General features: G+C 43.0%; 1 protein-coding gene across 1 annotated transcript in view; it reads left to right on the top strand.

Moving 5' to 3' along the window:
* lzts2a (leucine zipper, putative tumor suppressor 2a) overlaps positions 1-25883 on the top strand; it is an 89618-nt gene that overhangs the window by 27230 nt on the left and 36505 nt on the right. The window contains exon 2 of the mRNA XM_024429768.2: positions 20616-20713. The gene's annotated coding sequence lies outside the window, so the exon portion shown is untranslated. The remainder of the gene's footprint in view (positions 1-20615; positions 20714-25883) is intronic.

Raw genomic sequence — 25883 nt, 5'->3', positions numbered from 1 at the left:
TTTCGGGAAAAAATTAATGACACCTTTCTGTTTTCTCAATATCATTCAAATCAGTATTGAAAAATGGCACAAATTTAAGTTTGGTCCTCCTGAGCAATTCTGACCACAAATCAGAGACCACTATGATGACACACAATGCCTTTGATGAAAAAGAAGGAATAGGCTTTTGTAGGCTACTGTCAAAGCTATTCCTTCCAATGGTGCGACTGTTGTCGGCATCTAAAGATTCTACTGTACATCCAACTTGAATAAACGCTTGGAGGTAAGGAAGACTGTAGTGGTGTAGCCGACACAGCTATCACTTATTATTAATACAGTATATACATAGCGCAATGATGTGAATCACACTTCTGCTCTCTCATTTAGCTATTTGCGCCTTACGGATTGTGGTTGTTGTGGATGGATTTTACCCAATAATGTTTGAATTTAAGAAGTTTAAGCTGCCTATCAATCATTGTTTTTGCGACCAGTGGACAAAAAGTGAAAAATGTGCTCTTGCAACAGCTGCATAGTGCTGATTCCAGCCTATGGAAGAGTTCCTCCCTTCTAAAATCCTCCCTGGTATTGTGCTCCATACTGTAAACAACAAATGTAATTTAAGAAGTGTGGCTTTTATTGCTCTATCTAATTCTTGCTGATAAAAAAAAGAAATTATAGGCCTAATGGACAAACTCACGCACAATTGATGGACTTAAACAGCTGCAACATGTTGAAATATCAATGTGTCACCAAACATTTTTCACTTGCAAATAGCACTTTTCAGTAGTGCTCAAAGCATGCCATTCCATGAGGACAGCATTTATTTTTCATCTCGGAGCAATGAGCACAGTCAGTCCTCCATGACAACAACATCATAAACAACAGAGTTGGCTATTAAGTCCTTTGTTTTTGGGTTATGCTCAGGTAAAACAATTTGGCTGATCTATATTTTCAGATACAGTAGCAGTAGGTAGCCAAGCGGTAATAGCGTTTGGCCATTAACTGGAAGGTCACTAGTTCGAATCCCTGAACCGACGAGGTGGAACATCTGTGCCTTTGAGCAATGGACTTAACCTTAATTGCTCCAGGGTTGCCGTTGATAATGAAAGACCCTTGCTGTGACCCCACTCTCCGAGGGTGTCTCGGGTAGACTGGGATATACAAAAATCACATTTCCAATTCACGTGTGTTCATATTTGATTTATTATTATATTTCCATGTCTTATTCTTGAAGATCAAGGGGTATTAAATTCATTGGAATGAATGGAATTCTGCCAGACTTTGTTTTTTTATTATAGTCTAATCCAGTGCTGCCCAACCCTCTTCCTGGAGATCTACTGTCCTGTAGTTTTTTTTTTTAGTCCAACCCTCTTCCTGGAGATCTACTGTCCTGTAGGTTTTTAGTCCTACCCTAAGTTAGCGGTTCTGATTCAGCTATTTAAGGTCTTGTTGAGCAGCTAATTAGTTGAATCAGGTGTGTTAAATTAGGTTTGGACTGAAAACCCACAGGACGGTAGATCTCCAGGAAGATGGTTGGACAGCCCTGCTCTAATCATATTATTATCTGTATTGAAGTAGAAAGCAATGGGTAAGAAGAAGCCTATAACTCATAAAATAAAATGCAACATCCATTTATGGCCAGCTATGTCGACATTGATTTATCCTCCAATAGATGTTGTTCAATTGGTACTATTAATTTTTGTTAAGGGGAAAGTAATCTCAAAGTAACTGAAAGTAATCAGATTACGTTACTGTGTTTGGGTAATCCAAAAGTTACGTTACTGATTACAATTTTGGACAGGTAACTAGTAACTGTAACAGATTACATTAAACAGACACCTGATCTGAGTGTGTGCGTGCGTGCGTAAGAGAGAGAGAGAGAGAGAGGGCGGTGTACGTAAGTGTGTGTGTTTAAGCATTGATGTTTGCGTGATTGTCTGTCTGTCTTCTGTCTTTTCGTCTCATGTAAACAGCTAGCCATTCAGCCCATCAACCTACGAATGTCTTCAAGCAACTGTTTTTTTCTCTGTCTCAGACACACACACATTAATTGTGATAAACTCACGTTTACCGGTACGGCATACCCTACTATTTATTTTGCTGGGACGTCGTACCTGACCGTACTGCCTTACTTTCACCTCTGCCCGTAACACAAACCAAAACCCTAAACCTAACTCCTAACAATAACCCGAACCCGAACCACTAACCCCTTACCCTAATTCTAACCCTAATTGTAACCTGAACCCTAAACCTAAACCCTGAGCTTAAAATAGCCTCATGGGGACAAGGGAGAATTTTCCTTGTTTTACTATCCTTGTTTATTTTAGGTAGATTTTAGGTACCCATGAGAATAGAAGAACCAACCCATACATGCACACACACACTCACACACACACACACGAATCCCCACCCTAACTTTCTTTTGTCTGCATCCAACTCAAACCACTTCATCAATTACATAGGTACACACTCATCATCTCTATCTCTCTGTCTCTATCTCTCTTTCTAACATCCCTTTAGATTCGTGTGTATTAGGTAGTTGTTGAGGAATTGTTTGATTACTTGTTAGATATTACTGTACTGTCAGAAATGGAGGCACAAGAATTTCGCTACACTCACATTAACATCTGCTATCCATGTGTATGTGACCAATACAATTTGATTTGATTTGATTTAACACACACACACACACACAGGCAGACACACACACACACACACACACACACACAGGCAGACACAAACACACATACACGCAGTTCCTCTATTCTGTAAGTGTAACTGAGGGCCTACCTGAGGATTTGCTCCCATGACATCAATACTAGAGGTCGACCTATTAATTGGAATGGCCGATTAATTTGGGCCGATCATAACAATTGGATATCGGTATTTTTGGACACCGATTTGGCCGATTTTTTTTTTTTTTTACACCTTTATTTAATCTTTATTTAACTAGACAAGTCAGTTAAGAACACATTCTTATTTTCAATGACGGCCTTGGAACGGTGGATTAACTGACTCGTTCAGGGGCAGAACGACAGATTTCCACCTTGTCAGCTCGGGGGATCCAATCTTGCAACTTTACAGTTAACTAGTCCAACGCTCTAACCACCTGCCTCTCATTGCACTCCACGAGGAGCCTGCCTGTTATGCGAATGCAGTAAGCCAAGGTAAGTTGCTAGCTAGCATTAAACTTATCTTATAAAAAAACAATCAATCTTAACATAATCACTAGTTAACTACACATGGTTGATGATATTACTAGTTTATCTTGCGTGTCCTGCGTTGCATATAATCGATGCGGCGCGTATCGTTGCTCCAATGTGTACCTAACCATAAACATCAATGCCTTTCTTGAAATCAATACACAGAAGTATATATTTTTAAACCTGCATATTTAGCTAAAAGAAATCCAGGTTAGCAGGCAATATTAACCAGGTGAAATTGTGTCACTTCTCTTGCGTTCATTGCACGCAGAGTCAGGGTATATGCAACAATTTGGGCTGCCTAATTTGCCAGAATTTTACATAATTATGACATAACATTGAAGGTTGTGCAATGTAACAGGAATATTTAGACTTATGGATGCCACCCGTTAGATAAAATACAGAACGGTTCCGTATTTCACTGAAAGAATAAACGTCTTGTTTTCGAGATGATAATTTCCGGATTCGGCCATATTAATGACCTAAAGCTCGTATTTCTGTGTGTTATCATGTTATAACTAAGTCTATGATTCGGTAGAGCAGTCTGACTGAGCGACGGTAGGCACCAGCAGGCTCGTAAGCATTCATTCTAACAGCACTTTCGTGCACAGAAGCTGTTTATGACTGATGTGAAATGGCGGGGTGCGCGCTAATAGCGTTTCAAACGTCACTCGCTCTGAGACTTGGAGTAGTTGTTTCCCTTGCTCTGTATGGGTAACGCTGCTTCGAGGGTGGCTGTTGTTGTGTTCCTGGTTCGAGCCCAGGTAGGAGCGAGGAGAGGGACGGAAGCTATACTGTTACACTGGCAATACTAAAGTGCCTATAAGAACTAGAGGTCAACCGATTAATCGGAATGGCCGATTAATTAGGGCCGATTTCAAGTTTTCAGCTCAGGGGTTCCAATCTTGCAACCGCACAGTTAACTAGTCCAACGCTCTAACCATTGCACTCCACGAGTAGCCTGCCTGTTACGTGAATGTAGTAGAAGCCAAGGTAAATTGAATGCTAGCATTAAACTTATCTTATAAAAAAACAATCAATCATAATCACTAGCTGAGACGCTATCCGAAGCGGTGCAGCCAGCGGGTTTCTCCACGCATCGCGCCGACAGAAACAAACATCTTTCTGGTAAGAAGAGGGGCGGGGGCGTATGCCTTATGGCCAACGTGACATGGTGTGATTTAAGAAACATACAGGTACTCAAATCCTTCTGTTCACCTGATTTAGAATTCCTCACAATCAAATGTAGACCGCATTATCTATCTATCAAACAAGCTAAGCGCCAGTACAGAGACAAAGTAGAATCTAAATTCAACGGCTCAGACACAAGAGGCATGTGGCAGGGTCTACAGTCAATCACGGACTACAGGAAGAAATCCAGCCCAGTCACGGACCAGGATGTTTTGCTCCCAGGCAGACTAAATAACTTTTTTGCCCGCTTTGATGACAATACAGTGCCACTGACACGGCCTGCAACGAAAACATGCGGTCTCTCCTTCACTGCAGCCGAGGTGAGTAAGACATTTAAACGTGTTAACCCTCGCAAGGCTGCAGGCCCAGACGGCATCCCCAGCCGCGCCCTCAGAGCATGCGCAGACCAGCTGGCCGGTGTGTTTACGGACATATTCAATCAATCCCTATACCAGTCTGCTGTTCCCACATGCTTCAAGAGGGCCACCATTGTTCCTGTTCCCAAGAAAGCTAAGGTAACTGAGCTAAACGACTACCGCCCCGTAGCACTCACATCCGTCATCATGAAGTGCTTTGAGAGACTAGTCAAGGACCATATCACCTCCACCCTACCTGACACCCTAGACCCACTCCAATTTGCTTACCGCCCAAATAGGTCCACAGACGATGCAATCTCATCCACACTGCACACTGCCCTAACCCATCTGGACAAGAGGAATACCTATGTGAGAATGCTGTTCATCGACTACAGCTCGGCATTCAACACCATAGTACCCTCCAAGCTCGTCATCAAGCTCGAGACCCTGGGTCTCGACCCCGCCCTGTGCAACTGGGTACTGGACTTCCTGACGGGCCGCCCCCAGGTGGTGAGGGTAGGCAACAACATCTCCTCCCCGCTGATCCTCAACACTGGGGCCCCACAAGGGTGCGTTCTGAGCCCTCTCCTGTACTCCCTGTTCACCCACGACTGCGTGGCCATGCACGCTCCAACTCAATCATCAAGTTTGCGGACGACACAACAGTGGTAGGCTTGATTACCAACAACGACGAGATGGCCTACAGGGAGGAGGTGAGGGCCCTCGGAGTGTGGTGTCAGGAAAATAACCTCACACTCAACGTCAACAAAACTAAGGAGATGATTGTGGACTTCAGGAAACAGCGGAGGGAACACCCCCATCCACATCGATGGAACAGTAGTGGAGAGGGTAGTAAGTTTTAAGTTCCTCGGCATACACATCACAGACAAACTGAATTGGTCCACTCACACAGACAGCATCGTGAAGAAGGCGCCGCAGCGCCCTTCAACCTCAGGAGGCTGAAGAAATTCGGCTTGTCACCAAAAGCACTCACAAACTTCTACAGATGCACAATCGAGAGCATCCTGGCGGGCTGTATCACCGCCTGGTATGGCAACTGCACCGCCCTCAACCGTAAGGCTCTCCAGAGGGTAGTGAGGTCTGCACAACGCATCACCGGGGGCAAACTACCTGCCCTCCAGGACACCTACACCACCCGATGCTACAGGAAGGCCATAAAGATCATCAAGGACATCAACCACCCGAGCCACTGCCTGTTCACCCCGCTGTCATCCAGAAGGCGAGGTCAGTACAGGTGCATCAAAGCTGGGACCGAGAGACTGAAAAACAGCTTCTATCTCAAGGCCATCAGACTGTTAAACAGCCACCACTAACATTGAGTGGCTGCTGCCAACACACTGTCAATGACACTGACTCAACTCCAGCCACTTAATAATGGGAATTGATGGGAAATGATGTAAATATATCACTAGCCACTTTAAACAATGCTACCTTATATAATGTTACTTACCCTACATTATTCATCTCATATGCATACGTATATACTGTACTCTATATCATCGACTGCATCCTTATGTAATACATGTATCACTAGCCACTTTAACTATGCCACTTGGTTTACATACTCATCTCATATGTATATACTGTACTCGATATCATCTACTGTATCTTGCCTATGCTGCTCTGTACCATCACTCATTCATATATCCTTATGTACATATTCTTTATCCCCTTACACTGTGTATAAGACAGTAGTTTTTTGGAATTGTTAGTTAGATTACTTGTTCGTTATTACTGCATTGTCGGAACTAGAAGCACAAGCATTTCGCTACACTCGCATTGACATCTGCTAACCATGTGTATGTGACAAATAAAATTTGATTTGATTTGAGTTATAACTACTGATCCAGTTTAGCAGGCAATATTAACCAGGTGAAATTGTGTCATTTCTCTTGCGTTCATTGCACGCAGATTCAGGGTATATGCAACAGTTTGCCAGAATTTTGCATAATTATGACATACATTGAAGGTTGTGCAATGTAACAGTAATATTTAGACTTAGGGATGCCACCCGTTAGATAAAATACCGAACGGTTCCGTATTTCACTGAAAGAATAAACGTTTTGTTTTCGAAATTATAGTTTCCAGATTCGATCATATTAATGACCAAAGGCTCGTATTTCTGTGTGTTATTATGTTATAATTAAGTCTATGATTTGATAGAGCAGTCTGACTGAGCAGCAGTTAGGCCCGTAATCATTCATTCAAACAGCCCTTTCGTGCGTTTTGCCAGCAGCTCTTCTCAAGCACAGCACTGTTTATGACTTCAAGCCTATCAGCCTAATGGCTGGTGTAACCAATGTGAAATGGCTAGCTAGTTAGCTGGGTGTGCGAAAATACTGTTTAAAACGTCACTCGCTTTTAGGTTTGGAGTAGTTATTCTCCTTGCGCTGCAAGGGCCGTGGATTTTGTGGAGCGATGGGTAACGATGCTTCGAGTGTGGCTGTTGTCGATGTGTTCCTGGTTCGAGCCCGGGTAGGGGCAAGGAGGGGGACGGAAGCTTTACTGTTACACTGGCAATACTAAAGTGCCTATAAGAACAGCCAATAGTCAAAGTTATATGAAAAACAAATGGTATAGAGAGAAATAGTCCTATAAATACTATATTAACTACAACCTAAAACCTCTTACCTTGGAATATTGAAGTCTCATGTTAAAAGGAACCACCAACTTTCATAAGTTCTCATGTTCTGAGCAAGGAACTTAAACGTTAGCTTTTTTACATGGCAGATATTACTTTCTTCTCCAACACTTTGTTTTTGCATTATTTAAACCAAATGTAACATGTTTCATTATTTATTTGAGGCTAAATTGATTTTATTGATGTTTTATATTAAGTTAAAATAAGTGTTAATTCAGTATTGTTGTAATTGTCATTATTACAAATTTAAAAATTAATAATCGGTCGACCTCTCACTAATCTTGTTCATTATTCCTGCTTTAGGCGGAGTGACTGTAACCAACCACAACACACATACACACATACTGACCACAGCTCATCCCCAGGCACAAACAGAGGAAATGGCCGATGCTCCTCCAGAAATGACAGTTTAGAAACAATTTCACTTTATGAGCATTCCTGTGGTGTCTGGCATTCATGTCTCTCTTTGTCTGACTTACTCTCTTTCCCCTTGAGTCTTCTTGTTCCTCGCTATCCCTTTCTCTCTCCATCTCTCTCTATCCCTCTATCCCAGTTTCCACTCGTCACTAATTTGCTTTCTGGTCTTAATTTAAGGTTAGGGTTAGGCATAAGGTTAGCAGTCTGATTAAGGTTAAGGTTAAGGTAAGGGGTACTTTTAAAATCTGATATTAAGAAGATAAATTGTAGAAATATGAGGGATTTACCATAATTATGACTTGGTGGCTGTGGTAACTAATGACAACCCTCTATCCCTTTCTCTGTCCCTAGCTTCTTCCTACTCCAGTAGGACTCACATTAAGTACTGACCTGTCTGTCAGGCAGTGTCCTGGCCAGCTATGTGCTGAGCCGAGTCATGGAACAGGACCTGAGGTTTTACAGCTCCTGACTCATTGTGATGAAGTAACAATTTGTATTTTAGATCATAATGATTCATATTTTATGGACAGATCCCAAATCAGCAATCCTATTCTGAGGCGTTATGAATATGGGTTCTGATCTCATACAAGGACATCATCCTACTGTATCACAGATGTCTTCCATGGTTCTAATAGACACCTGACCTGGAACACTACTGTAGAATAACCTTCCCTCCAAGACTGACTGCAACAATGCTGAGAGATTATTTATTAATTTCAATGATAAGCATTATGTAGCAGTTTATTCCTCCCTGGACTGGGCTTGAACCAGGGACCCTCTGCACAACAATTATTCAAGGTCTTTGTAACGGCCGTTAGTGGAAGAAGGTGAGGACCAAAGCGCAGCGTGGTACGTGTTTGTCATTTATTAAATAGAACTGAACACTAAATACAAAGTAACAAAAAGAACAACCGAAACAGCTCCGTCAGGTGCAAAACACAAAACAGAAAGCAACTACCCACAAACTACCCACCCATATGGGCAGGAGGTACCTAAGTATGGTTCTCAATCAGAGACAACGATAGACAGCTGTCCCTGATTGAAACAAAAACAAAGAAATACAACAACATAGAAAAAGGAACATAGAATGCCCACCCTAGTCACACCCTGGCCTAACCAAAATAGAGAATAAAAGCCTCTCTATGGCCAGGGCGTGACAGTCTTAGTACTGCAGTTGCTTATCTTGACAAGCCATATAATCTCTTTTCCTCACTATGAAGTTAAAAGTAAAGTCAAAGTGGATGACAGATGTACAGTTCTGTTCAGCGGGATCTGGTTTCTCCAGTGATGGCTGCTCACTAGATCTGTGCTATACAGTGATGACTGTTCAGTCAAGCTGTTTTCTACAGTAGATATATGGAGAAAATGCAGACAGGTTTGCCCCCATGGCAACTCAATCTCTGCTCCCTGTCTTTGAGCAGAAATAGAGGGAGTAGAAAGTGTCAGAATTAGTGTGTGTGAGAGAGAAAGAGATTAAGCTGGTCTCGTAGTGTCTCAAACATTCTTCCACACAACACGGTATACCCTCAGACAGAGAAAAAGAGAGAGAAGAAGAATACGTACAGTGTCTGAGGTATGCATAACAGAAATAAAATGATTCCCTCCCTCCAGACTGAATTCCTTGACAGGTGGATTGTACCCCGAATTTGGAAAAGCTCTGAGAAGGCCCTCGGGGTACTGGACAAGGCTGCAGTGTCGTTCTGGGAGAAGAGAAGGAGGGGGAAGAGTAGAAGGGGGGAAAGTGGAGAAGATTAGGGGCGAGCAGATGAGAGGAGAAGAACAATTAACAGAATACTTAGACAAGAGAGGAGAAGGGGAGAGAAGAAGAGTGTAGAGCAGTGGTTCCCAAACTTTTATAGTCCCGTACCCCTTCAAACATTCAACATCCAGCTGCAAATGTTGTTTTTTGCCATCACTATATATACATTTATTAAACATAAGAATGAGTTTTTATCACAACCCGGCTCGTGGGAAGTGACAAATGGCTCTTATAGGACAAATAATATATATGTATATAATATAATAATCAATCATTTTACTCTTTATTTAGCCATCTTACATATAAACCTTATTTGTTCATCAAAAATTGTGAATAACTCAACACAGGTTACTGAGAAGGGTATGCTTGAAAGGATGGACATAACTCTACCATGTTGGGTTGCATTGGAGAGACTCAGTCTTAAATCATTTTCCACACACAGTCTGTGCATGTCTTACTACTCGAAAGTCGTCTTTATTCTCTCTCAAAAAACTCCCGTGGCTTATTTTTCATATTGTCATGTTTCGTTTCTAAATGTCTGCGCAAGAGTGAAGGTTTCCTGCAAGAGAGTGAAGGTTTCCCACGAGAGTGAAGGTTTCCTGCGAGAGAGTAACGGTTCATGTGATTGGATGTTAATCATTTGACTACAACCTGTATTGACGTTGTGTTGTTATTTCGCAGAACACTAGATGGTTTCATTTTATTTTTGGCAGTGAAACGAGGCTACTCAGTCAAGAAAAAAACCTCACCCAAATGTATAGCCCTGTTGGAAAATATAAATGTACTGTTTGTAAATGTGAAGATATTTATTTGCCGTACCCCCGACGGCATTGCGTGTACCCCAGTTTGGGAATATCTGGTGTAGAGGAAAGGGAGGAAAGGAAGAAAAGAGAGGAGAAGCGAGAAGACAAGAGAAGAGAAAAGAACAGTGAAAAAAAGATAAGTATTGATCGGTTGTTAACAGCAGACCAATAGATCACAATGGGGACGATGAAGTCACAATGTCCAGGTTATCGTGGAAAGAGATACTCTCTCATGGGACCTCTTGGTTAAATAAAGGAGAGATAGAAAAAAGAGAGCTGAATGAAGTGAATTGAATTAGTAAATCAATAGCTACCAGGCTGTGATGGTGTCTTGAAAGCCAAAGGCCTGGAAACAACTCAAATGGGTTTTCAAATGTCGCTGAAATGTAATTGTGCAATTTATTTATTTTCCAGAGAAGACTGTTCTTAGGTGTTCTATGTGTGTTGTTCATCACAGTACACACCACATAAAACGTCATTATATTATCAGCTAAGAACGAGTCGAGATTCTGAGGAGCAATTAGGAGCTACATTCAATCCAGGCAGATGATCCAGGGTAAAAGCGCGGTCAACATCAACAATCCCGCGTTTTCTGAGACTGCTAAATGCTGCATACATGTATGTTGGCTCAATCAGAAATGACCTTTAAATGTCTATCACACTATAACAAGGCTCTTTTGTGGACCGGATTGACTCTAGCCCTGTGTGTTTTTCCATTGGGCATTGAGTCTGAGAGTCTACCCTCTGCTGGTAGGTTGTAATACTAAACCGTCACTTCAGAACCACTGATGATCAGCAAGCCTGATGCCCTCTGGTACGGATAATATACAGGGGAACGGTAATGGTGGAAACTATGTAGTAGACCTGTTGTTAATGCTGTTAGGTCTGTAATTCCCACAACTAAATTCTTGCATAATTGCGTCAGATCCTCGAGAAAACATACTAATCAGATTTGCCAAGTCTCCACCCCTCTAAATCGAAACTCTCAGCCAGTTTCGGGCAAATCTATGGGCCAAATGTCCTCTCCCCTTCCGAAATTTGAATGATGCGAAATCATGTTTTGTCTAAATGATCAGTGACCAAAATTCTGCTTAACAGAACAAAGTTCCTAGTTAGTCGTCACATCCCACAATCTGTTGACAGATGCTACTACCATTTATGTTACGTGCGTCTGTCCACAAGAGATTAGATCCATAGTAGTTGCACAAGGAAGGAGGGAGGGAGGGAGGAAAGAAAGAAAGGCCTTAGATTCTCAAAGTAACAGGGTCATAGGCAGATACCGTCTACTATTCCTAATGTAGAGTAACAAGGACAGATCCTAGTGTCCAATGGCCATAGGGGATCCATTCAGTCAGTGTAACGGTATAGATGTAGCTATCATCTGTAGTACAGGCAAACACAGTCTCCTTTCACTTCCTCTTAACTAGATGATAAATGGAGTTCATTAGTCATATAGACAGTTGTCCTGTGTTCAATGTCTGGAGGTCACAGCTCCATCTCTATTCTCCACTGTTTGCTCCATTCTCTCTTCATTCTCTATTCTCTTGCTCTTTCTCTATCAGGCTGTTTTCTCTCACTATTTTTTGCAGAGATCAGAAGGAGACTATTTAGCTCTAATGTTGTCTGCCACCAAATCCCCCTTTGAATAAAAGTCAGAAATTGAAGCGGGCAAATCATGTTTTATGTATATTGTGCTTACACAATGAAAGCAGAAAGCAGAGGGGGAAGTGGGGCAAGCATTATAGCCTGGCGTATTATAGCAACAAAGCTGCTTTACCCCCCTTCCTTAGAAAATGACTGCAGCATAGCAGCAATAGCCATAGAGAGGGAGAGGTTGAGGGGAGAGAGAGAGAGAGAAAGAAAGAAAGATATTTTAGAAAAGCTATTGACTTGCAAAGTGGAAGGAACACTACATAGAAATTGCATTGGCTTGCTACTGTCTGTGTTCCATCTGTGCTACTGTAACTCTTGGGTTTGATTGAGCTTGTAGGCTACAGCGAGACTGGCTGGGTTAAGATGGAAACTAGTTTTAAGTATTGTGAGGGTTGATATGACAGTTATGTAAGCCATGTGCAGTGCTTCTCTCTCTCCCAGCTCTCCTTTTTTCTTTTGCTCTCTTTCTCTGCTTCTCTCCCTCCTCTCTCTTTCTCTGTCTCACTCTGCCTTTCTGACTCTCACTCCTATGTCTCTCTCTGTAGTAACTAACCTGCATGCCCGTTTAGGCACAGGTGTTTAGTGTCTGTCTGTGAGAGGGGAGTTAGATGGAAAGATGGATGGAGGGATGTGTCTCGTTGCCCAGTGGACAGTTTGGCTAGTGATGGTTGGAAAAATGGCGCCGGAGGAGATGGCAGCCGTTTTACGGTCTCCTAACCAATTGTGCTATTATGTGGGGGTTTAAACATTATTTTGTACATAATGTTTCTGCAACCGTATCTTACGGCAGAAAAGAGCTTCTAGATATCAGGACAGCGATCACTCACCTCGGATTAGACAAAGATTTTTTCAACAACAACAGCAGCAAGCAGGACTCACACGATATCCTCCAAACACCCCACAGGGCAGACATACCAATTATTGGCAAAAGGAAGCGACGCAGAGGATGAAGAGCCAGATGTCTCCTCCGGACCCGCAGAAGACAACTAGGAAAGCTGCTGTTACCGTCAATATTACTCGCCAACATGCAATCATTGGACAATAAATTAGACGAGGTACGATCACGAATATCCTACCAACGGGACATCAAAAACTGTATTATCCTATGTTTCACGGAATCATGGCTGAATAGGGACATGGATATTCAGCTAGCGGGATACACGGTCTGTGCATATTTGTAAACAACAGCTGATGCACAGAATCTAAGGAAGTCTCTAGATTTTGCTCATCTGACATAGAGTATATTATGATAAATTGCAGGCCACACTACTTGCCTAGAGAGTTCTCAGCTATACTTTTCGTGGCTGTTTATTTACCACCACAGACAGATGTTGGCACTAAGACCGCACTCAGCCAGCTGTATAAGGAAATAAGCAAACAGGAACCCACTCACCCAGAGGCCCAGAGGCGACGCTCCTAGTGGCCGGAGACTTTAATGCAGGGAAATTTAAATCAGTTCAACCAAATCTCTATCAACATGTTAAATGTGCAACCAGAGGGAAAAAAATTCTAGATCACCTGTACTCCACACACAGAGATGCGTACAGAGTCTCCCTCGCCTTCCATTTGGTAAATCCGACGACAACTCTATCCTCCTGATTCCTGCTTACAAGCAAAAATTCAAGCAGGAAGCACCAGTGACTTGGTCTATAAAAAATGGTCAGATGAAGCAGAAGCTAAACTACCAGACTGTTTTGCTATCACAGACTGGAACATGTTCCGGGATTCTTCCGATGACATTGAGGAATAAAGAACTGAAAACTGCTGTTCACAAATGCTCTCCATCCAACCTCACTGAGCTCGAGCTGTTTTGCAAGGAGGAATGGGAAAACATTTCAGTCTCTCGATGTACAAAACTGATAGAGACATACCCCAAGCGACTTACAGCTGTAATCGCAGCAAAAGGTGGCGCTACAAAGTATTAACATAAGGGGGCTGAATAATTTTGCACGCCCAATTTTTCAGTTTTTGATTTGTTAAAAAAGTTTGAAATATCCAATAAATGTCGTTCCACTTCATGATTGTGTCCCACTTGTTGTTGATTCTTCACAAAAAAATACAGTTTTATATCTTTATATTTGAAGCCTGAAATGTGGCAAAAGGTTGCAAAATTCAAGGGGGCCGAATACTTTCGCAAGGCACTGTACCTCCAAAGGGTACGTTTAACAGAGCAAATTAAATGTAACCAAATGTAATCAAGTCATATATTATAAATTATATTATTTAAGCCTATATAGCATTTGTGATGTCATCAACAGCTTTTGTTTCAATTCAACTCAGGGTTCAACTACAAATAGATCATGCAAATAGGCCTAGGGTTTCTTTTTTGTATTTTATAATATATTATTTGTCATTTTTTTGCACTTTTTTTACACTCCAAAATCAAACGTATATGTAACGTTGTGCGTACTGGCGGCAGAGAAGTCAGGCGCAGGAGAGCGAAAACTGTTTTACAACGTTGTCGTTTAATAAACATAAACACCGTAAACAGAACATTAAATGAATGGGTCAAACAAAACCCGGTATCCACCAGCATGACGTACACAAGCACTACAAGAAACAATTCCGGACAAGGACTTGGGGGAAACAGAGGGTTAAATACACAACATGTAATTGATGGAATTGAAACCAGGTGTGAGGGAAGACAAGACAAAACCAATGGAAAATGAAAGATGGATCGGCGATGGCTAGAAAGCCGGTGACGTCGAACGCCGCCCGAACTAGGAGAGGGACCGACTTTGGTGGAAGTCGTGACAGTATACATACGAACAACAACTTACAGACAGACACACACAAACAATGACTATAGTACCAGTCAAAAGTTTGGACACACCTACTCATTCATGGGTTTTTCTTTATTTTAACTATTTTCTACATTGTAGAATAATAGTGAAGACATCAGAACTATACCAGGGAGTGATGCAACCAGTCAGGATGCTCTCGATGGTGCAGCTGTAGAACCTTTTGAGGATCTGTGGACCCATGCCAAATATTTTCAGTCTCCTGAGGGTGAATAGGTTTTGTCGTGCCCGCTTCACAACTGTCATTGTGTGCTTGGACCATGTTAGTTTGTTGGTGATAAGGACACCAAGGAACTTGAAGCTCTCAACCTGCTCCACTGCAGCCGTCGATGAGAATGGGGGCGTGCTCGGTCCTCTTTTTACTGTAGTCCACAATCCTCTCCTTTGTCTTGAACACGTTGAGGGAGAGCCCAGTCACGGACCAGGATGTCTTGCTCCCAGGCAGACTAAATAACTTTTTTGCCCGCTTTGAGGACAATACAGTGCCACTGACATGGCCTGCAACGAAAACATGCGGTCTCTCCTTCACTGCAGCCGAAGTGAGTAAGACATTTAAACGTGTTAACCCTCGCAAGGCTGCAGGCCCAGACGGCATCCCCAGCCGCGCCCTCAGAGCATGCGCAGACCAGTTGGCCGGTGTGTTTACGGACATATTCAATCAATCCCTATACCAGTCTGCTGTTCCCACATGCTTCAAGAGGGCCACCATTGTTCCTGTTCCCAAGAAAGCTAAGGTAACTGAGCTAAACGACTACCGCCCCGTAGCACTCACATCCGTCATCATGAAGTGCTTTGAGAGACTAGTCAAGGACCATATCACCTCCACCCTACCTGACACCCTTGACCCACTCCAATTTGCTTACCGCCCAAATAGGTCCACAGACGATGCAATCTCAACCACACTGCACACTGCCCTAACCCATCTGGACAAGAGGAATACCTATGTGAAAATGCTGTTCATCGACTACAGCTCGGCATTCAACACCATAGTACCCTCCAAGCTCGTCATCAAGCTCGAGACCCTGGGTCTCGACCCCGCCCTGTGCAACTGGGTACTGGACTTCCTGACGGGCCGCCCCCAGGTGGTGAGGGTAGGCAACAACATCTCCTCCCCGCTGATCCTCAACACTGGGGCCCCACAAGGGTGCGTTCTGAGCCCTCTCCTGTACTCCCTGTTCACCCACGACTGCGTGGCCATGCACGCCTCCAACTCAATCATCAAGTTTGCGGACGACACAACAGTGGTAGGCTTGATTACCAACAACGATGAGACGGCCTACAGGGAGGAGGTGAGGGCCCTCGGAGTGTGGTGTCAGGAAAATAACCTCACACTCAACGTCAACAAAACTAAGGAGATGATTGTGGACTTCAGGAAACAGCAGAGGGAACACCCCCATCCACATCGATGGAACAGTAGTGGAGAGGGTAGCAAGTTTTAAGTTCCTCGGCATACACATCACAGACAAACTGAATTGGTCCACTCACACAGACAGCATCGTGAGGAAGGCGCAGCAGCGCCTCTTCAACCTCAGGAGGCTGAAGAAATTCGGCTTGTCACCAAAAGCACTCACAAACTTCTACAGATGCACAATCGAGAGCATCCTGGTGGGCTGTATCACCGCCTGGTATGGCAACTGCACCGCCCTCAACCGTAAGGCTCTCCAGAGGGTAGTGAGGTCTGCACAACGCATCACCGGGGGCAAACTACCTGCCCTCCAGGACACCTACACCACCCGATGCTACAGGAAGGCCATAAAGATCATCAAGGACATCAACCACCCGAGCCACTGCCTGTTCACCCCGCTGTCATCCAGAAGGCGAGGTCAGTACAGGTGCATCAAAGCTGGGACCGAGAGACTGAAAAACAGCTTCTATCTCAAGGCCATCAGACTGTTAAACAGCCACCACTAACATTGAGTGGCTACTGCCAACACACTGTCAATGACACTGACTCTACTCCAGCCACTTTAATAATGGGAATTGATGGGAAATGATGTAAATATATCACTAGCCACTTTAAACAATGCTACCTTATATAATGTTACTTACCCTACATTATTCATCTCATATGCATACGTAGATACTGTACTCTATATCATCGACTGCATCCTTATGTAATACATGTATCACTAGCCACTTTAACTATGCCACTTGGTTTACATACTCATCTCATATGTATATACTGTACTCGATATCATCTACTGTATTTTGCCTATGCTGCTCTGTACCATCACTCATTCATATATCCTTATGTACATATTCTTTATCCCCTTACACTGTGTATAAGACAGTAGTTTTTTGGGGGGGAATTGTTAGTTAGATTACTTGTTCGTTATTACTGCATTGTCGGAACTAGAAGCACAAGCATTTCGCTACACTCGCATTAACATCTGCTAACCATGTGTATGTGACAAATAAAATTTGATTTTGATTTTTTTGATTTTTTTGTTGTCCTGGCACCACACGGCTAAGTCTTTGACCTCCTCCCTATAGGCTGTCTCGTTGTTGTCGGTGATCAGACCTACCACTGTTGTGTCATTGGTAAACATAATGATGGTGTTGGAGTGATGCCTGGCCGTGCGGTCATGAGTGAACAGGGAGTACAGGAGGGGCTGAGCACGCACCCCTGAGGGGCCCCTGTGTTGAGGATCAGCGTGGTGGATGTGTTGTTACCTACCCTTACCACCTGGGGGCGGCCAGTCAGGAAGTCCAGGATCCAGTTGCAGAGGGAGGTGTTTAGTCCCAGGGTCCTTAGCTTATTGATGAGCTTTGAGGACACTCTGGTGTTGAACGCTGGGCTGTAGTCAATGAATAGCATTCTCACATAGGTGTTCCTTTTGTCCAGGTGGGAAAGGGCAGCGTGGAGTGCAATAGAGATTGCATCATCTGTGGATCTGTTTGGGCGGTATGCAAATTGGAGTGGGTCTAGGGTTTCTGGGATGATCGTGTTGATGTGAGCCATGACCAGCCTTTCAAAGCACTTCATGTCTACAGACGTGAGTGCTACTGGTCGGTAGTCGTTTAGGCTCTTTACCTTAGTGTTCTTGGACGCAGGCACTATGGTGGTTCTGCTTAAAACATGTTGGCATTCCAATCTCTGAAAGGGAGATGTTGAAAATGTCAGTGAAGACACTTGCTAGTTGGTAAGCGCATGCTCGCAGTACACGTCCTGGTAATCCATCTGGCCAGGCGGCCTTGTGAATGTTGACCTGTCTAAAGGTCTTACTCATTGGCTGCGGAGAGCGTGATCACACAGTCTTCCGGTACAGTTGGTGCTCTCATGCATGTTCCAGTGTTATTTGCCTCGAAGCAAGCATAGAAGTAGTTTAGCTCATCCAGTAGGCTTGTGTCACTGGGCAGCTCTCGGCTGTGCTTCCCTTTGTAGTCTGTAATGCTATGCAGGCCCTTCCACATCCAATGAGCGTCAGAGCCGGTGTAGTGAGACTCCATCTTAGTCCTGTCTTGATGCTTTGCCTGTTTGATGGTTCGTCGCAGGACATAGTGGGATTTCTTATAAGCTTCCGGGTTAGAGTCCCGCTCCTCGAAAGCGGCAGCTCTAGCCTTTAGCTCAGTGTGGATGATTTTTTTATTGATCTAGTCACTGCTGCTTCCTGCATTAATTTTAGCTTGTAAGCAGGAAACAGAGGATAGAATTATGGTCAGATTGCCAACTGGAGAGCGATGGAAAGCTTTGTATGCATCTCTGTGTGTGGAGTATAGGTGTTCCAGAGTTATTTTCCCTCTGGTTGCACATTTAACATGTTGATAGAAATGAGGTAAAACTGATTTAAGGTTCCCTGCATTAAAGTCCCCGGCTACTAGGAATGCCACCTGTGGGAGAGCATTTACTTGTTTGCTTATGGCGGAATTCTGCTCATTAAATGCTATCTTGGTGCCAGCCACAGACTGTGAAGGTATGTAAACAGCTACAAAGAATATAGATGAGAACTCTCTCAGTAGTTAATGTGGTCTGCAGCTTATCATGAGAAACTCTACCTCAGGTGAGCAAAGGCTCGAGACTTCCTTAGATATCGTGCACAAGCTGTAGTTTACAAAAATACATAAACCGCCGCCCCTTGTCTTACCAGACACCGCTGTTCTATCCTGCCGGTACATCTTATAACTTGTTATGGCTGCAATCCCAATACCGGGATTGATATGACAAATACCAGTGAAAATTAGAGGCCGCCAATTACAAACCACAGAAATCTCATAATTTCAATTCCTAAAACATATCTTATAATGTGTCTTATATCATTTTAAAGGTAATCTTGTTGTTAATCCCACCGAAGTGTCTAATTTCAAATAGGCTTTTCAGCGAATGTACTACAAATGATTATGTTAGGTCTCCACCAAACCACAATAAGCACAGCCATTTTCCAGCGAAATATAGCATTCACAAAAAGCAGAAATAAAGATGAAATTAATCACTAACCTTGAATTTTCTTCATCAGATGACACTCATAGGACTTCATGTTACACAATACATGCATGTTTTGTTTGATAAAGTTCATATTTATATTAAAAAAATCTGAGTTTACATTGGTTTATTAGATTCACTAGTTCCAAAAACATCAAGTGATTTTGCATAGCCACATCGTTTCAACAGAAATACTCATCATAAATGGAGATGATAATACAAGTTATACACATGGAATTATAGATATACCTCTCCTTAATGCAACCGCTGTGTCAGATTTCAAAAAAACTTTACAGAAAAAGCAACACATGCAATAATCTGAGACGGCGCTAAGAACCGAAGCCAACAGAATTCAACAGAAATCAGAAAATACATGATAAATGTTTCCTTACCTTTGATGACCTTCATCAGAATGCAGTCCTAGGAATCCCAGGTCCACAAAAATGCTTGATTTGTTCGAAATTGTCCGTTATTTATGTCCAATTAGCTACTTTGGTTAGCGCGTTTGGTAAACAATTCCAAAGTCACAAAGCGCTTCCACTATAACGTGACGAAATGTCCAAAAGTTCCGTAACAGTCAGTAGAAACATGTCAAACGATGTACTGAGTCAATCTTTAGAATGTTGTTTTCATATATCTTGAATAACCTTCCAACGGGAGAATTAGAATGACTTCAGATGACCGGTGGAACGCAGGTCCTTCCCCTGTGAACGCGCTTGGTGAATGCATGGTCAACTCGTGGCAGTGGTGACTATATCCTGTGTCATTCGACCCCCCTTTCATATTAGAATCATCAGACAAAGTTCTATTGACTGTTGACATCTAGTGGAAGGCATAGGAAGTGAAAACTCATCCATATCTCGCTGTAATTTCAATGAGAGCTTGGTTGAAAATCTGCCACCTCAGGGAAAAAAAAGGAAGTGGAATTTCTCAGGTTTTTGCCTGCTATATGAGTTCTGTTATACTCACAGACATAATTCAAACAGTTTTAGAAACTTCAGAGTGTTTTCTATCCAATACTAATAATAATATGAAAATATTAGCAACTATGACTGAGGAGCTGGCTGTTTACAATGGGCACCTTTTCATCCAAGCTACTCAATACTGCCCCTGCAGCCATAAAAAGATAACCAGCCAGCTGTATTTTGATATTGTCGTCATTCAACCACGACTCCATGAAGCATAAGATGTTACAGTTTTTAATGTCCCGTTGGTAGGTTAATCTTCCCAATAACTCGTCCAATTTATTGTCCAAAGATTGCATGTTTGCAAACAGAGTTGAGGGGAGTGGGGGTTTATTCGATCGCCGACCTATTCCTCAGAAGGCAGCCTGCCCTGCAACCTCTCTTTCTCCACCTCCTCTTCACGCAGATCACTGGAGTTGGGGCCTGTTTCCGAGGGAGCCGTATATCTTCTGCCTCGGGCTCGTCAGAGTCGTGAAAGAAGAAAAAGGATTCTGCTAGTCCGTGGTGAGTAATCGCAGTACTGATGTCTAGAAGGTATTTTCGGTCATAAGAGACTGTAGCGGAAACATTATGTACAACAATAGTAAAAAATGAGTTACAAACAATGCAGATAAACAAACAAAAAAACACAATCACATTTTAACAATCTATGGCCACATATTGAGGTTAGCCTACTGTAAATACAGTGTATTCAGACCCCTTTAATTTTTCCGCATTTTGTTATGTTACAGCTTTAATCTATAATTGATTCAATTGTTTTCTCCCCTAATAAGTCTCCACACAATACCCCATAATGACAAAGTTTGTCGAAATTATTTGCAAATTTAGAATTTTAAAAAAAACTGAAATGATACATTTACATAAGTAGTCAGACCCTTTACTCAGTCCTTTGTAGAGGTACTTTTGGCAGCGATTACAGCCCTGAGTATTCTTGGATTTGATGCTACTGTCATGGGTCCTCCTGGCACCAGAGGGCGGATGAGACCGCCCTAGAGACTTTTATTGGACTCAGGTGTGTCTTATTATTTCATAATTGTGTCCTTGTTAAAGAGGTGTGTTTTCTGTTGTCCATTGCAGGAGCTTGAATTGTTTACAGTGTGCGTTCGTTTCCTGTTTTTGAGTCTTAGTTTTTGTTGTTTTTTCAAGTGTACTGTGATCCTGTGGCTACTGTTTTAAGTATTAAGTTTATACTTAATCATTAATTCCTTGTCTGGTCTCTTCTTTGCACCTGGGTCCAACCTTACCATATCACAGCTACAAGCTTGGCACACCTGTATTTGCGGAGTTTCTCACAAATTTTTCTGCAGTTTTTCTCAAGCTCTGTCATGTTGGATGGGGATCGTCACAACACATTTATTTTCAGTTATTTCCAGAGATGTTCGATTGGGTTCAAGTCCGGGCTCTGGCTGGGCCACTCAAGGACATTAAGAGACTTGTCCCGAAGCCACTCCTGCATTGTCTTGGCTGTGTGCTTAGGGTCGTTGTCCTGTTGGAAGGAGAACCTTCACCCCAGTCTGAGGTCCTGAGCACTCTGGAGTAGGGTTTCATCATCAATGATCTCTCTGTACTTTGCTCCGTTCATATTTCCCTTGATCCTGACTAGTCTCCCAGTCCCTGCCGCTGAAAATCATCACCACAGCAGGATTCTGCCACCACCGTGCTTCACAGTAGGGATGGTGCCAGGTTTCCTCCAGACGCGAAGCTTGGCATTCAATCTTGGTTTCATCAGACCAGAGAATCTTGTTTCTCATGGTCTGAAAGTCCTTTAGGTGCCTTTTGGCAAACTCCAAGTGGGCTGTCATGTGCTTTTTACTGAGGAGTGGCTTCCATCTGGCCACACTACCATAAAGGCCTGATTGGTGGAGTGCTGCAGAGATGGTTGTCCTTCTGAAAGGTTTTCCATATCCACAGAGGAGCTTTGGAGCTCTGTCAGAGTGACCATCGGGTTCTTGGTCACCTCCCTGTACAAGGCCCTTCTCCCCCGATTGCTCAGTTTGGCCTGGCGGCCAGCTCTAGGAAGAGTCTTGGTGGTTCCAAGCTACTTCCATTTAAGAATGATGGAGGCTGCTGTGTTCTTGGGGACCTTCAATGCTGCAGAAATGTTTTACCCTTCCCCAGATCTGTGCCTCGACACAATCCTGTATCGGAGCTCTAAGGACAATTCCTTCGACCTCATGGCTTGGCAAGACAAGAAGTTTTAAGTGCCTTTGAATGTGGTATCGTAATAGGTGCCAGGTTCTGCCCAATAGTTTCCTGTGTGTATCAAGAATGGTCCACCACCAAAAGGACATCCAGCCATCTTGACACAACTTTGTGAAGCATTGGAGTCAACTTGGGCCAGCATCCCTGTGGAACGCTTTCGACACCTTGTAGAGCTGATGCCTTGACCAATTGAATCCAAAAGTGGGAGTGCCACTCAATATTAGGAATGTGTTGTTCAAGATATCATACAAATGTTGCAGGTCTGTGGAGTTCCCTACATTTGCTATAATAATCTGTGCAGAATCTTGAACAGCATTGATCAAACTTGCATTATGTACTTTTAATGTAATCTCAGCTGCAATCCAGGTCATTTGGTTGTGCCATTAGATGATGTCACCATTGTTGTTGATTCTAAGCAATGTTGTGCTGCTATTTTTATTGACTTGGCCAAAGCTTTTGATACGGTACACCATTCCAGTCTTGTGGGCTGGCTAAGGAGTATTGATGTCTCTGAGGGGTCTTTGGCCTGGTTTGCTAACTACCTCTCTCAAAGAGTGCAGTGTATAAAGTCAGAACATCTGCTGTGTCAGCCACTGCCTGTCACCAAAGAACTACCCCAAGGCTCAATCCTAGGCCCCACGCTCTTCTCAATTTACATCAACAACATAGCTCACGCAGTAGGAAGCTAACCCTGATTCAGATGACCATCCTACCCATGCTAGATTACGGAGAAGTAATTTATAGATCGGAAGGTAAGGATGAAGGTAAGGCAGGTAAGGTTGCTCTCGAGCGGCTAGATGTTCTTTACCACTAGGCCATCAGATTTGGCACCAATGCTCCTCAATCACTGCACTCTATACTCTGTAAACTGGCCATCTCTGTATACCTGTCGCAAGACCCACTGGTTGTTGCCTATTTATAAAACCCTCTTAGGCCTCACTCCCCCCTATCTGAGATACATACTGCAGCCCTCTTCCTCCACATAAAACACCCATTCTGCCAGTCACTTTCTCTCCTGATTTCCTCACTTCTGCACTGATGTAAAAACTCAGTTGAGGAATTGTACTTACACTGTCGCTTTCAAGCTTGGTCATGATGACCAACACATTACAGCAGTGATGGGTTCAATGAAGAAAAAAGAAGGAAAATTTCAGTTTACGTTCTGATTCAATTGAATTTAAATGGAAATGACCCCAACCCTACATCACCATTTGTCAAACCCAGAGTCATGGTGATAGTGTCAAATAGTGGTAGTGCTCCTGTGGAGAGGACATATGCTGGCATAGCCATAATCTACCAGTAATAAAACCCAGATTCTAATCTTAACACAGCTCAGGGTTTACGTCAGAAGAGACCACTGGGTGACATGTCATCTACTGATTAGAAATCCTACAGGGGAGGGAGTGTGTGTGTTTGTGTGTGTTTGTGCTTGCGTGTGCACACACGTGCAGGGGCAGATCAGTGCAGTGTCAGAGCAGAGGCCATGTTGTCCGACCTCGTTTTATGAACGTTACAACTGTAAAGCCTTCCAAAGGCTAGAATCAGGGCCAGAGCTGTGTGTGTCTGTCTTCCCTCTTCTGTTTCTTCCCTACCTCTTCTCTAGGTCCCCAAAGCACACACATCCCTGGGTCGCTCATCTTTTCAGTTCGCTGCATCTAGCGACTGGAACGAGCTGCAACAATCACTCAAACTGGACAGTTTTATCTCAATCTCTTCATTCAAAGCCTCAATCATGGACACTCTTACTGAGAGTTGTGGCTGCTTTGCATGATATATTGTTGTCTCTACCTTCTTGCCCTTTGTGCTGTTGTCTGTGCCCAATAATGTTTGTACCATGTTTTGTGCTGCTACCATGTTGTGTTGCTACCATGTTGTTGTCATGTTGTGTTGCTACCATGCTGTGTTGTCATGTGTTGCTGCCTTGCTATGTTGTTGTCTTAGGTCTCTCTTTATGTAGTGTTGTGTTGTCTCTCTTCTCGTGATGTGTGTTCTGTCCTATATTTATATATTTTGTATTATTTTAATCCCAGCCCCCTTCCCCGCAGGAGGCCTTTTACCTTCTAGTAGTCCGTCATTGTAAATAAGAATTTGTTCTTAACTGACTTGCCTAGTTAAATAAAGGTTAAATAAAATATTTAAATTCTCCTCTCTCTTCCTCCTCTTTTCTCCTCCTCTTTCTCTTCCCTACCTCTCCTCTCTCTCGCCCTCTTCCTTCCTTCCTCCACCTCTTCTCCTTTCCTCCTCTCTCTTCTCCTTCTCTCACCTCTACAGAATAACAGGGTGGGTAGGCGTGCCCCTTATTACCTAGCTGGTTACCAAAGTTGGGGATCAATGAAAACAGGATGACAAATGGACCCCCCCACAGGACAGGGCTTGGCCATCTGGCTATCAGAAGGCTCCCTGCTAGGACAAGACAGGAGGACAGGCCCTTGTGTCTCCTCACTCCTCCCTTCCTTCAGGGCTGTTTAGGATGATTAGGATCATTATGAGGATCTTCTGCTTTATGCTTTTTTTCTTATATGCAGCATATAAATAGGATAGTTTGGGGTCAAGGGGGGGGGGTGTCCTTATTATATATATTTTGGGAAACACAAACTGAAAGGGGGGTAGGGAGTGGAGCATCATTTCTTTGTTATTCTTGGTCTCATCTGTTCATCATTATAATGGATGAGTAATGAATAGTTCCAACTCGTCTTGCTCATCCCAATAAGATCAGCCACATTAGCCTGAAAAGATTAACTTGACAGACACACCCCCATATGTGTAGCAGCTTAACCATATATCAGCATATATGAATGTTGGGCTGGTTCAGAAACACCTTGAGGGGTGCGTTAAAGCTGAGCTCTGTGAAGGTTAAACAGCGCCACTGGTCGCTTTAGGTGCATTTATTATTGTTTTTGTTTTGTTTTTGGGGAGGCGATTATTCAGCAACGTAATAAGAAAACACCGTAGTACATCCATCATGCGTGCAGTGATGTGCAATCATGTCCGCGGGAATAAAACAGTGTTTGCTGTTTGGTGTAAAGTCTTTGTTGTTGCAATATCACAACTGGATGTGTTAAAATCAGGTGTAACCCCATAAGCTCCCAAAAATTACTTGACAGACATAAGTGTAGCTAAAGCATATTTTACAGTTAGCCCACATGAAAAATACTACATTTTACTATAGAGTACTAACTACTGTGGCAGACCAGAGGGTTTGACCAAGACGTTTCCACAGATCAGAGACAGATCAGTATTCACTGTAGTACTTTTGCTGAGGTTCTGCGACAACAACAAAAATATGCTAAAACACTACCGTGAATACTTATACTATAGTATTTTTTTCATGTGGGAGGCTGTATCAGAAACACGCTGATAGATGCTTCAAAGCAACAAAATACTCATCTGAGAAGAACTTCCAGAACCACTTGAATGTTAATTTAAAGCAACTGCAGGAAGAGAGGTTACATATATTTTTGTCAGGTTTAAT

The sequence above is a fragment of the Oncorhynchus tshawytscha genome, linkage group LG01 (assembly GCF_018296145.1).
Source record: "Oncorhynchus tshawytscha isolate Ot180627B linkage group LG01, Otsh_v2.0, whole genome shotgun sequence".
Classification (NCBI taxonomy): Eukaryota; Metazoa; Chordata; class Actinopteri; order Salmoniformes; family Salmonidae; genus Oncorhynchus; species Oncorhynchus tshawytscha.
The sequence above is the reverse complement of the archived record's forward strand: the minus strand, read 5'-3'. Positions and strand labels throughout refer to the sequence as shown.